This window comes from Neomonachus schauinslandi, chromosome 1, assembly GCF_002201575.2.
Source record: "Neomonachus schauinslandi chromosome 1, ASM220157v2, whole genome shotgun sequence".
Taxonomy (NCBI): domain Eukaryota; kingdom Metazoa; phylum Chordata; class Mammalia; order Carnivora; family Phocidae; genus Neomonachus; species Neomonachus schauinslandi.
In genome coordinates this window covers 110,230,652-110,240,149 of record NC_058403.1, presented here as the reverse complement: position 1 = coordinate 110,240,149, position 9,498 = coordinate 110,230,652, and positions in this window count along the sequence as shown.

Below are 9,498 nucleotides of genomic sequence, written 5' to 3'. Positions count from 1 at the left end.
TATAAATGTTTATGTACTATATTAAGTAGAAGACCATAGAACATTAGCAGGTTGGCTAATGTTATTGGGGTTTTTACCACAGTTGCTGTTATGGAAGAAAATACTTGTTAGATTAATAAAAAATGTTGACAAAACATGGCTTTATACCTCAGTGTCAAGATGTGCAAGACAGATACGCTTTCAGAATATAAATACATTTTTTAATGGCATTAACATTAATGACAGCAGTTGGTCAGCCTTTACCATTGTCAAAATACAACAGGATTCCAATAATAATTCTTTCTTATTTTGAATGTTGTTAGTTTGGGACCTTGACTGGTTGGCATTTTATCATTGTCATAATTTTAGTTAATTCAGATTTTAAAACCACCCTGCAGAATTTTTAAGCATGATTTGATGATATTGAACACTAAGGCTTTAAAAAAATATCTCTTGAGAGAAACATGAGGGTTTGTAAAGTTTAGGGGCTTACTACCATAGCAGTGTGAAAATAAACTTCTATTAAGCTGATGTAAAAGGAACCCCTCTTTTGTGGAATTAAATCTGTGCTAGAACATTTCACATGATAACTGTATTTAGGAAATTTTGTTTTGTAAAAAGTGTTGGTATCAAAAAGTATGTTCACTGTCTAATGACTTCTTAACCCAACCAGTGCTAACACTTCACCCCTCCCTCTCAGTCTGGCACTGAAGTCCTACTGCTCTTGGACCTTAAACCCACCTCTCAAGCCTTATGGTCCACTTGTGTTGCGGTGTTGCCGAGCTAACAACAGCTCTGTGGTGTAATTCTGTGCTGGGTTGGAGCAGAAAGCAGCAGTTTACGTCATTGTCCATCATTACCCCCAACCTCCAGAATTCCTGAGGAAGTAATACTGACATTCCCAAATAAAATAGTATGAGGACCTTCCCTCTTGACTAATAGGGACAACTTAATCTCAGAAGAGAAAACAAAGTTCAAATATTTTTTGATAATCCAGGTGAGCCTTTCCCTTCACAGTCCTTGGCTCTTTTTCACTAGGCTTCAGAAAAGCAAATAGGTACAGACTCAGCTCCGAACTGTATCTTGAAGAAGAAAATAAACTGGTCTCAGAGTGGGAAGTGTTAAGTCACCTACGCTATCAGAGCTTATGGAATGTCTTCTGTTGCCTATGTTAAGCTCGAGCAAAATAAAAAGAAATGTAACTATGTAAACATACAGCAGCATTAGTTTTAAAACTTCCGTGTGCCTGAGAATCATTGGGACAAAATCCAGGATTCCCTCCGTAGAGATTCTGATTCAGTTGGTCTGAGATGGGACCAAATAATTTGCATTTCAAACAAGCTTCCAGGTAACGCTGACACTGTCAGTCTGTGGTTCTGAGGAGCGCCGTACCTACAGCACAATGCAAAAGACTCAACGACTCATCCTGGAAGAAAATGTAATTCATGGAACAGGAGAAAATTTTGTCTATTTGCTTCACATTTATAGAATGACTTAATAAGAGAGGCGCCTGGGTGGCTCAGTCGGTTAAGCATCTGCCTCCAGCTCAAGTCATGATCCTAGCGTCCTGGGATCAAGCCCCGCATCAGGCTCCCCGCTGCGCGGGGAGCCTGCTTCTCCCTCTCCCTCTGCCTCTCCCCCTGCTTGTGCGTGTGCTCTCTCTCTCAAATAAATAAAATCTTTAAAAAGAAAAATGACTTAGTAAGAATTCAGTAAAGTGGGAACTCAAAGAGGAGAGAAACAATGAGAGGGAGATTGTGTTTCTAGAAAACATTGAGGACTTGTCCCAAGTAATCTGTTTTATCAGTATGGCCTATTAAACTTTGTTGAGTTTATATTTTGAAACTTTTTAGATGGATGTTTTAAAAGGAAATGTTAAATCTTTGGATATCAAATTGATTTTAATTGTAGATTTTTCCAGAGGCTACATTATGCTTATATTTAATAGTCACAACCAATGTTGATTTTTACGTAAAACAAATCTATTTTTATTTTTTTTTAAGATTTTGTTTATTTGACAAAGAGAAAGAGCACAAGCAGGGGGAGCGACAGGCAGAGGGAAAGGGAGAAGTAGGCTGTCTGCTGAGCAGAGAGCCTGTTGTGGGGCTTGTGGGGCTCGATCTCTGGGCCCTGGGATCATGACCTGAGCCAAAGGCAGACGCTTAACTGATTGAGCCACCCAGGCACCCCAAAACAAATCTTTTTAAGTGCTTATAATTCTGAGTCGGGAAAATGCATACTTTTACTTTCATTGTAGTAACCATAATAGAACCCATAAAATTAGTAGGGAAACTAATTGTGAACTTAATTCAGTCCCCCCACCAAAGCAAAGGACTTATTAGTTCGTGTAACTGAAAAATCCATTGTAGAGTTGTCCTCAGGGATTCAAATGTGATCGTCCGAACTCTCCATTTAAGTTGGTCTCACTTCTCCATGAGCCTTCACCAAAGTGGGAGAAGACTGCATGGGGCTGGGGAGGATGGGGGAGGAAGGAGCATGGATAAAGTCTCAGAAAACTATTCTGGTGCAACTTGGGTCACGTTCCTATCTTTGAATCCTATTTTTCACTTGATAGCCACTCTGCAAATAACTGTGCTCTGTTAACCCTTCCTTTCCTCTAATTAGTGACTTCACTCCCTCACCCAACCTCCTTCCTATTGAGGATTATAATTCTTTAAGACAAGTTTATGGCTTTGTGGTTATAAGCTGCTCAGATTAAGTGCTTAGCTATTCGGGAATTAATCTGGAATGGATAGAGCCAGCATTGGGTCACTTGGCCTGGTTAATACAGGCATTAGAATCTGGGCAGCGGGTTCCCAGGTTCCCTCGGGCCACTGGCTATGCTCCTTTACTTTGTGTACTAGCAACTCTTACTAAAGAAAAAAACAATTACTGCTCCTTTGTTTATTGTTGAGTTGCTAGGAGCACATATGTTTGCAGGTAAGTGTGCTGATGACATTTTCTAGAGATGGAATCTAGAGATGAGACACCTTTTTTTAAAGCATTAAAATATATGTTTAAACAATAGGTTACCTATAAATGTGATTCTCCCAGTAAAATTCTATAATATATAGAAATTTGGTGTTGTAAAAGATTTTGAGATCTACTTCAATACTTGAAGGAAAGGGCAGGAGAGGTTAAGTATCTTGCCATGATTCTATTAGTTTGTGCAGTGCTACAACAAAAAGAAAAACAACTCCATCCTTGGTGCGCCTTGGGGAAGAAGGAGTAACAGTAAAGAGGGCTTTGTTAGAAATTACTCCCGGTAGGAAGAGAAGAGACAGTAACAAAGCAGACGTAAAATTTTAATCTCAGCTTCACTTTACAACTGTTTATTTTACTTTTACTTTAGCTAAGGTGGACTGGAATTTTCCAAATCAACCAAACTAAAAAAGGCGAGGGAGTGCAGGAGACACCCGGAGAGAAGGCAAGTTGACAGGACAAATTCTTATCCTAACACAAGCAAATGCAAGCTACATATGGACTCAGCCTGTTTCCCCACCTAGAAAGCCCTAAAATCGGATTTACGAATTGCGGTTTTCCTGACCGCTTATCCTCTTCACTGCTTGTGTGACAATTGCAAAGCCTATGGAGAGATTTCCATTTTCTTGTCCTAGGAAGGGAAGTTAACTCATCCATAAGATGAGTTTAAAAACACCACACCTGCCTCTCAGCTGGAGTTTGGATCATATGTTCTCTTTAGGTTCTTAGATTTTTAATGCAATGAAGATTCTTCATGCCACCAAACTAGGGTTTCTCAATGTTCCTCCTGAAGCACAGGTCTGCCTAAAACTGTGGCTCAATGTGACCCATTGCAAAAAAACTTCGTTGACCTCCTTTAGTTTAAAATCCATGCAAAAAAAAAAAAAAATTCATTTCACTCCAGATTGTTTATACTGGTTTTAACATAAAAATTTTGTTTTATTCTTTTATTTATTTATTTATTTATTTATTTATTTTTAAAGATTTTATTTATTTATTTGAGACAGAGAGAATGAGAGACCGAGAGCATGAGAGGGAGGAGGGTCAGAGGGAGAAGCAGACTCCCTGCCGAGCAGGGAGCCCGATGCGGGACTCGATCCCGGGACTCCAGGATCATGACCTGAGCCGAAGGCAGTCGCTTAACCGACTGAGCCACCCAGGCGCCCCAATTTTGTTTTATTCTTAGTAACTTTCTAAAACTTCAAGCGAAATTCATACTCTTAAAAAATTGTGTTTCTCCTGAGGCTATGTGTAACTTCTGTTCCATTGCATCTTATTTCTCTTGGGGTATTGGGGGAGTGTGCTTGTGTGTACACATCATCCTAGGAAACCAAGTGATCTACATTATAGACTCACTTCTTTTAAACTTACATGAACTTTCTGTATAATCTGCAGTAAAGGACTATGCTTAAGAATTACTATAGTAGCTGAAGGAAAATGTTCCAGGAAATTTGTTTCCAGAAGATGCATGTGGAAAGATCATATGAGAAGCACAACTGTGAGTTATAAAATGTTACATAAAGAGAGTTACAATACCGAAAAGCTAATGAAATACTGTACAGAGTAAAGTAGTGACAAACATGCTGAGAACATAAGCCTCTGAAAGTCTTAAGGAGGGCAAAAATGGTAGTCCAATAAAGGCCACCTGTGAGTGAAAGGGTAGATGAAGGAATGGGTTTTGTTAAGGCATTGGTTCTCAACTGGGAGTTTTACTCTCTAGGGGACATTGGTGATGGGATACTTCTGATTGTCATGGCTGGGAGGCAGGGCTGCGTTGTTCCTGGCAGCTGTGAGTAGAGCCAGAGATGCTGCAAAATAACCTACAATGCCCAAGACAACTCACCACAACGAATAATCTGGTCTAAAATGTCAATAGGGCTGGTGTTGAGAACTCTGGGTTAAGGTTAGGAGAGTTGGAGGAAGGGTCTGGGAAAGGAGAAAACAAAGAGACACCGGTCAGGGGACACATGCTCGGAGACGTGCTTGTGCAGAGTGGCCTCTTGGGGTCCTGGGATGGAGCCTCACAACCACAGCCTCTAGTTGGAACCTGGGCAGGGAGATGCCTTAGCCGGATCTGCCCCTTGGGGTAGGAGAGGGCAGCCCTTCTGTTGTGGCCAAGGCTGAAAGGGATTTGCCATCAGAGAGGCCTAGTGTGCTTTCAAAGCTTCTCCTTCACCTCTTTGAGAAGTTTTTCTGTGTTTATGTTTAAAATTACCTTAACAGAGGACGTCTTTCATTCCAATAATGAAATAAAGGCTAAATTGAAGGGGACAAACATTTTCGTGGGGAAGACTGTCAAATGTAACAAGCCAACAAAGAGAAATGGCTCTGATTAAATCCTTTTTCTTTTTGAATAGGGGAACATGCCAGAGAACTTCGAGGCCTTAAAGTTGGTAGTGGGCCACCTAGACGACAGAAGGGGGTACAGAAAGAAGAGGGTTCACAGTGCTTTCTAAGGAAGTTCTTCTTTCCTTGGAACGTGTGGGAAAGTGAACCTGTGATCAGAAGCAGCTTTGAAATATATAACTTAAGGGGGAAAAAAGACTGACTTTGGTGTAGAGCCCTTCTCCACTCCCCCACCCCCTCAGCTTTTGTATGAATGAGTTGGATGATAAGAAGTGATAACATTCTGGACCACTGGAGTCCAGAAATGTTTTCCAACAAATAAAATAACCTGTATTTTAATCCTCTGGGCTTCTACCTTTCCTTAGGCTGACTGAGGGGGGAAAACTAGCTTTGGCATCTGCACTGAGAGCCAAGCAAATCCACACTTGTAAGTGAACCCTATTTTTAGAATTTTCCACCTTCAGAATAACATTTCCATTTGGTTTCTTAAAAGCTTTTTTTGGAGGGGTTCCTATGTGTTTGGTAACGTGGAAGATAAAAGTTGTGAAAATGTGTAACACAATTTCTGCATTCAAGGAGCTTCTAGCAGAAGAGCCAACCACACAAAAATACCAAACACAGCAAACATGTTAAATCCTCACAAGAGGGCTACGAGAACAGAGAGGGATGTGGCATTGGATTTAAACCCTTGAAGATAGAATTTTCAATAAATGGGTGTGAGGGGGGAAGGCACAGAAGGAACAGCATTTTAGAGGTAAGAAAGCACAGAGGCACAGGGTCTTTGTGGTTAATTCCTGTAGGGGAAGGTGGCTGGAGCATAGCATATGGGGGAGGGGCAAGGGAGGAGGGATGGGTGATACAGTGGGAAGTACGCTGGAAAGGGAGGTTGGGGAAAGATGATTGAGGGCATTAAGAGCCGAGGAACTGGGCTGCGTTCTATGGATGATAGCCACAGAAGGTTTTTGTGCAGATGAGCATTACGATCATATCTGGGTTTTAAGTGATTCTGCCTATATGGGGGTGGGAATAGAGGGGAGGCAGCAGAGGGAAAAGAAGTAACCAGAGGCTCTAACAAAAACATTATTCTGGCATTCTCTTAGTATCCCTTTAGACATCTTTGACCTTGGAAATATATACAATAATTTATTCAATTAAAAAATCACTGTCAACTTTTGTGGTCACAGTCCCTTTGTATTCCAGAGTTTTCTTTTACTTTAGGGTTCAGTGTCATGCTGAAACTAGACTCCCTCAGAATTCTCCTCCTTAAATCTAAAGTTTCGTGTTTACAATCTAGCTTTTAACCCTTGGGTATCATTTACATTCCTCTTGGTATCTATTTTCTGCTCCATGGCTAAGGAGCTTCCCTTCTTGCCCTGAGAGCATGAAATTCACTGTAATTAAAGTGCCTGTGGTTTAGTGTGATTGTTCTTTCATGTTTTTCTGAGAAGTCATTCTTGCCCTTTGTGGCCCAGCACAGGATATAATCTTGGTTTTAATCTCTAGGGACAATCCATGTCCTGTGAGTACTGATTTCAGGAAGGACACTGAGCCTAGACATTCACTTGAGGGATTAATTTTTCTTATTCATCCCAAGGAAAATTGTATGATGGAAAGTAAATTGATTACCCTCTTGGACTGAATGAGAACTCCATGGCAGTACAAGTATGAATAGGACTGGAAGGGTTACCATGCTGAAATCTGAAATCTTGCTAGGACTATGCTGGGCTGCCTGATATATATATATATATATACAGGATCCTCACTCTCACCCCAATCAAGATGGCGTAACGTACTTGTTTTTTTCCTGGCGAATAGTGGGTGGTGACTGAAGATTTCTCAAGTGTCCCTCAATGTGGGGTTGTGACTCTCCATCTTTTCCTCTTCTCAGTAATTTCTGAAAATCATTTAGTTAAAAGATACAAAACATGTTGCAGAGAGACTCATGCTTCTGGCCATGATGGATTAACTGGGACTAAACTAGCCTTCAAGTAGATGAAATATGTAAAATGACTATTTTCAGAAATTGGACAGCAGGCAGTGCAGGACCTTGATCCCTAAGAGGAAAATAGCAAGGAACCACATATAGTCCAGGCTTTCTCTTGGAGGCTGTATTGGCTCAGAGTGCTGTAACAAAATATCATAGAGTGGGTGGCTTAAACAAAAGAAATTTATGTTCTGAAAACTAGAAGGCCAAAGTCAAGGTGAGATCAGGGTTGGTTCCTGGTAAGGCCTGCCTTCTAGCTTATGGATGACTGTTTTCTCACTGTGTCCTCACTATTCTTCTGTGCCTACATGGAGAGAGAGAGAGAAATAGAACCCTGGTGTCTCTTCTTATAAGGACACCAGTCCTATAGGATTAGGGCCCCATTCTTATGAGCTTATTTACTTTAATTACCTTACTAAAGGCCCTATCTCTGAATGCAGTCACATTGAGGGTTAGGGCTTCAACATATTGAAGGGAACACAATTCAGTCCATAACAGGGGCACTTCCCAGTCCAAGGTACAGAGATCCCAAGCAGAACACAGTAATTTTACCAAGCTAAGGATGCAGATTGGAGTTCAAGGTGGTACCTAGAATTTTAGGGCAGAAACCACAGAGGTGGAAGCTATGTGAAGAAAGACCCCCAGAAGTCTCTGTAGGAGCTTCCTTAGTATTGCTGAAACTCCAGGAGGCTGCAAAAAACAGGGAGTTGTAGGCCGAACAATTCCCAGAGCTCAAAAGCACTGGGAAACATTCATGTTCTGAGCTGCCAGGATGGAGTTATACATATAGGGCATTCAAATGAGATTCTGGAAGGGTCACACCTTGGCAATAGGGCTAAACTAGCCCAGAGTAAAGACTGCCCTCAACTCACACCTCTGAGCTTAATAACAAGCCTTGAGCTTAATAACAAGCCTTGAAAGGCTCAACATGATTCAATATTAAACTAACTGCCTCACAGGACATTCTTACACCGTATAAAAGAAACAACAAAATTTAACACTCCGCAGTATAGAGTTTGCAATGTTGATTTAATAAGAAATTACTGCACATGGGAAGAAGCAGGAAAATGTGAGTCGTAGCCAGTTGAAAAACCAATAAGTAGAAACCACCCAGAAATGACTAAAATGATGGAATTAGCAGACATAGATTTTAATATAATTTTTATACATATGTTCAAGTATTTAAAAACATGAATACAATGATGAGAGAAATTGGATGTATAAAAAAACCAAATGGAATTTCTAGCAGTGAAACAATGCAATATCTTGTATGAATAATTCACTGGAGGAGCTTAAAAGAAGATTAAACACTGATGAAAAGATTGGTGAACTTGAAGACATGGCAAAAGAAACTAAACTGAATGAAGAGACCAAAGACTGAAAAAATTAACAGAGCATCAGTGACCTGTGGGACAATACGATGAGATATAGTTTTTGTGTAATTAGAATCTCAAAGGGGCAGGGAGAGGAAAGTATTTGAAAAATAATGGTGAAAAATGTTCCAAAAATTTTTAAAGTTTTATTGAAATATGATTCACATGCCATACAATTCACTCATTTAAACTATACAATTTGAGGTTTAGGATATTTATAGGCTTGTGCAACTATCACTACAACCTAATTTTAGATCATTTTTGTCCTCCCTAAAACAAACCCCTGCAATCACAGTCAGTTTTAGAGTATTTTAATCACCTCAAAGAGAAAGCCTATGCCCGTTAGCCATCCTCCCCCTATTCTGGAACCCTCCACCCCTAGGCAACCCTAATCTATGTTCTGTCTCTACAGATACGCTAATTCTGGACAATCCATATGAATGAAGTCATCATATAATTTGTGGTCTTGCATGACTAGTTTCTTTCACTTAGCATAATATTTTCTTTTTTTAGATTTTTTTTTTTTTAAGATTTTATTTATTTATTTGACAGAGAGAGACACAGTGAGAGAGGGAACACAAACAGGGAGAGTGGGAGAGGGAGAAGCAGGCTTCCCGCCGAGCAGGGAGCCCCATGTGGGGCTCGATCCCAGGATGCTGGGATCATGACCTGAGCCGAAGGCAGACGCTTAACGACTGAGCCACCCAGGCGCCCCTAGCATAATATTTTCAAGTTTCATCCATGTTGTGGCATGTGGTCAGTATTTTTTATTGCTGAATAATATTCCCTTGTATGGATATACCATATTCTATTGCATCAGTTGATGGACATTCG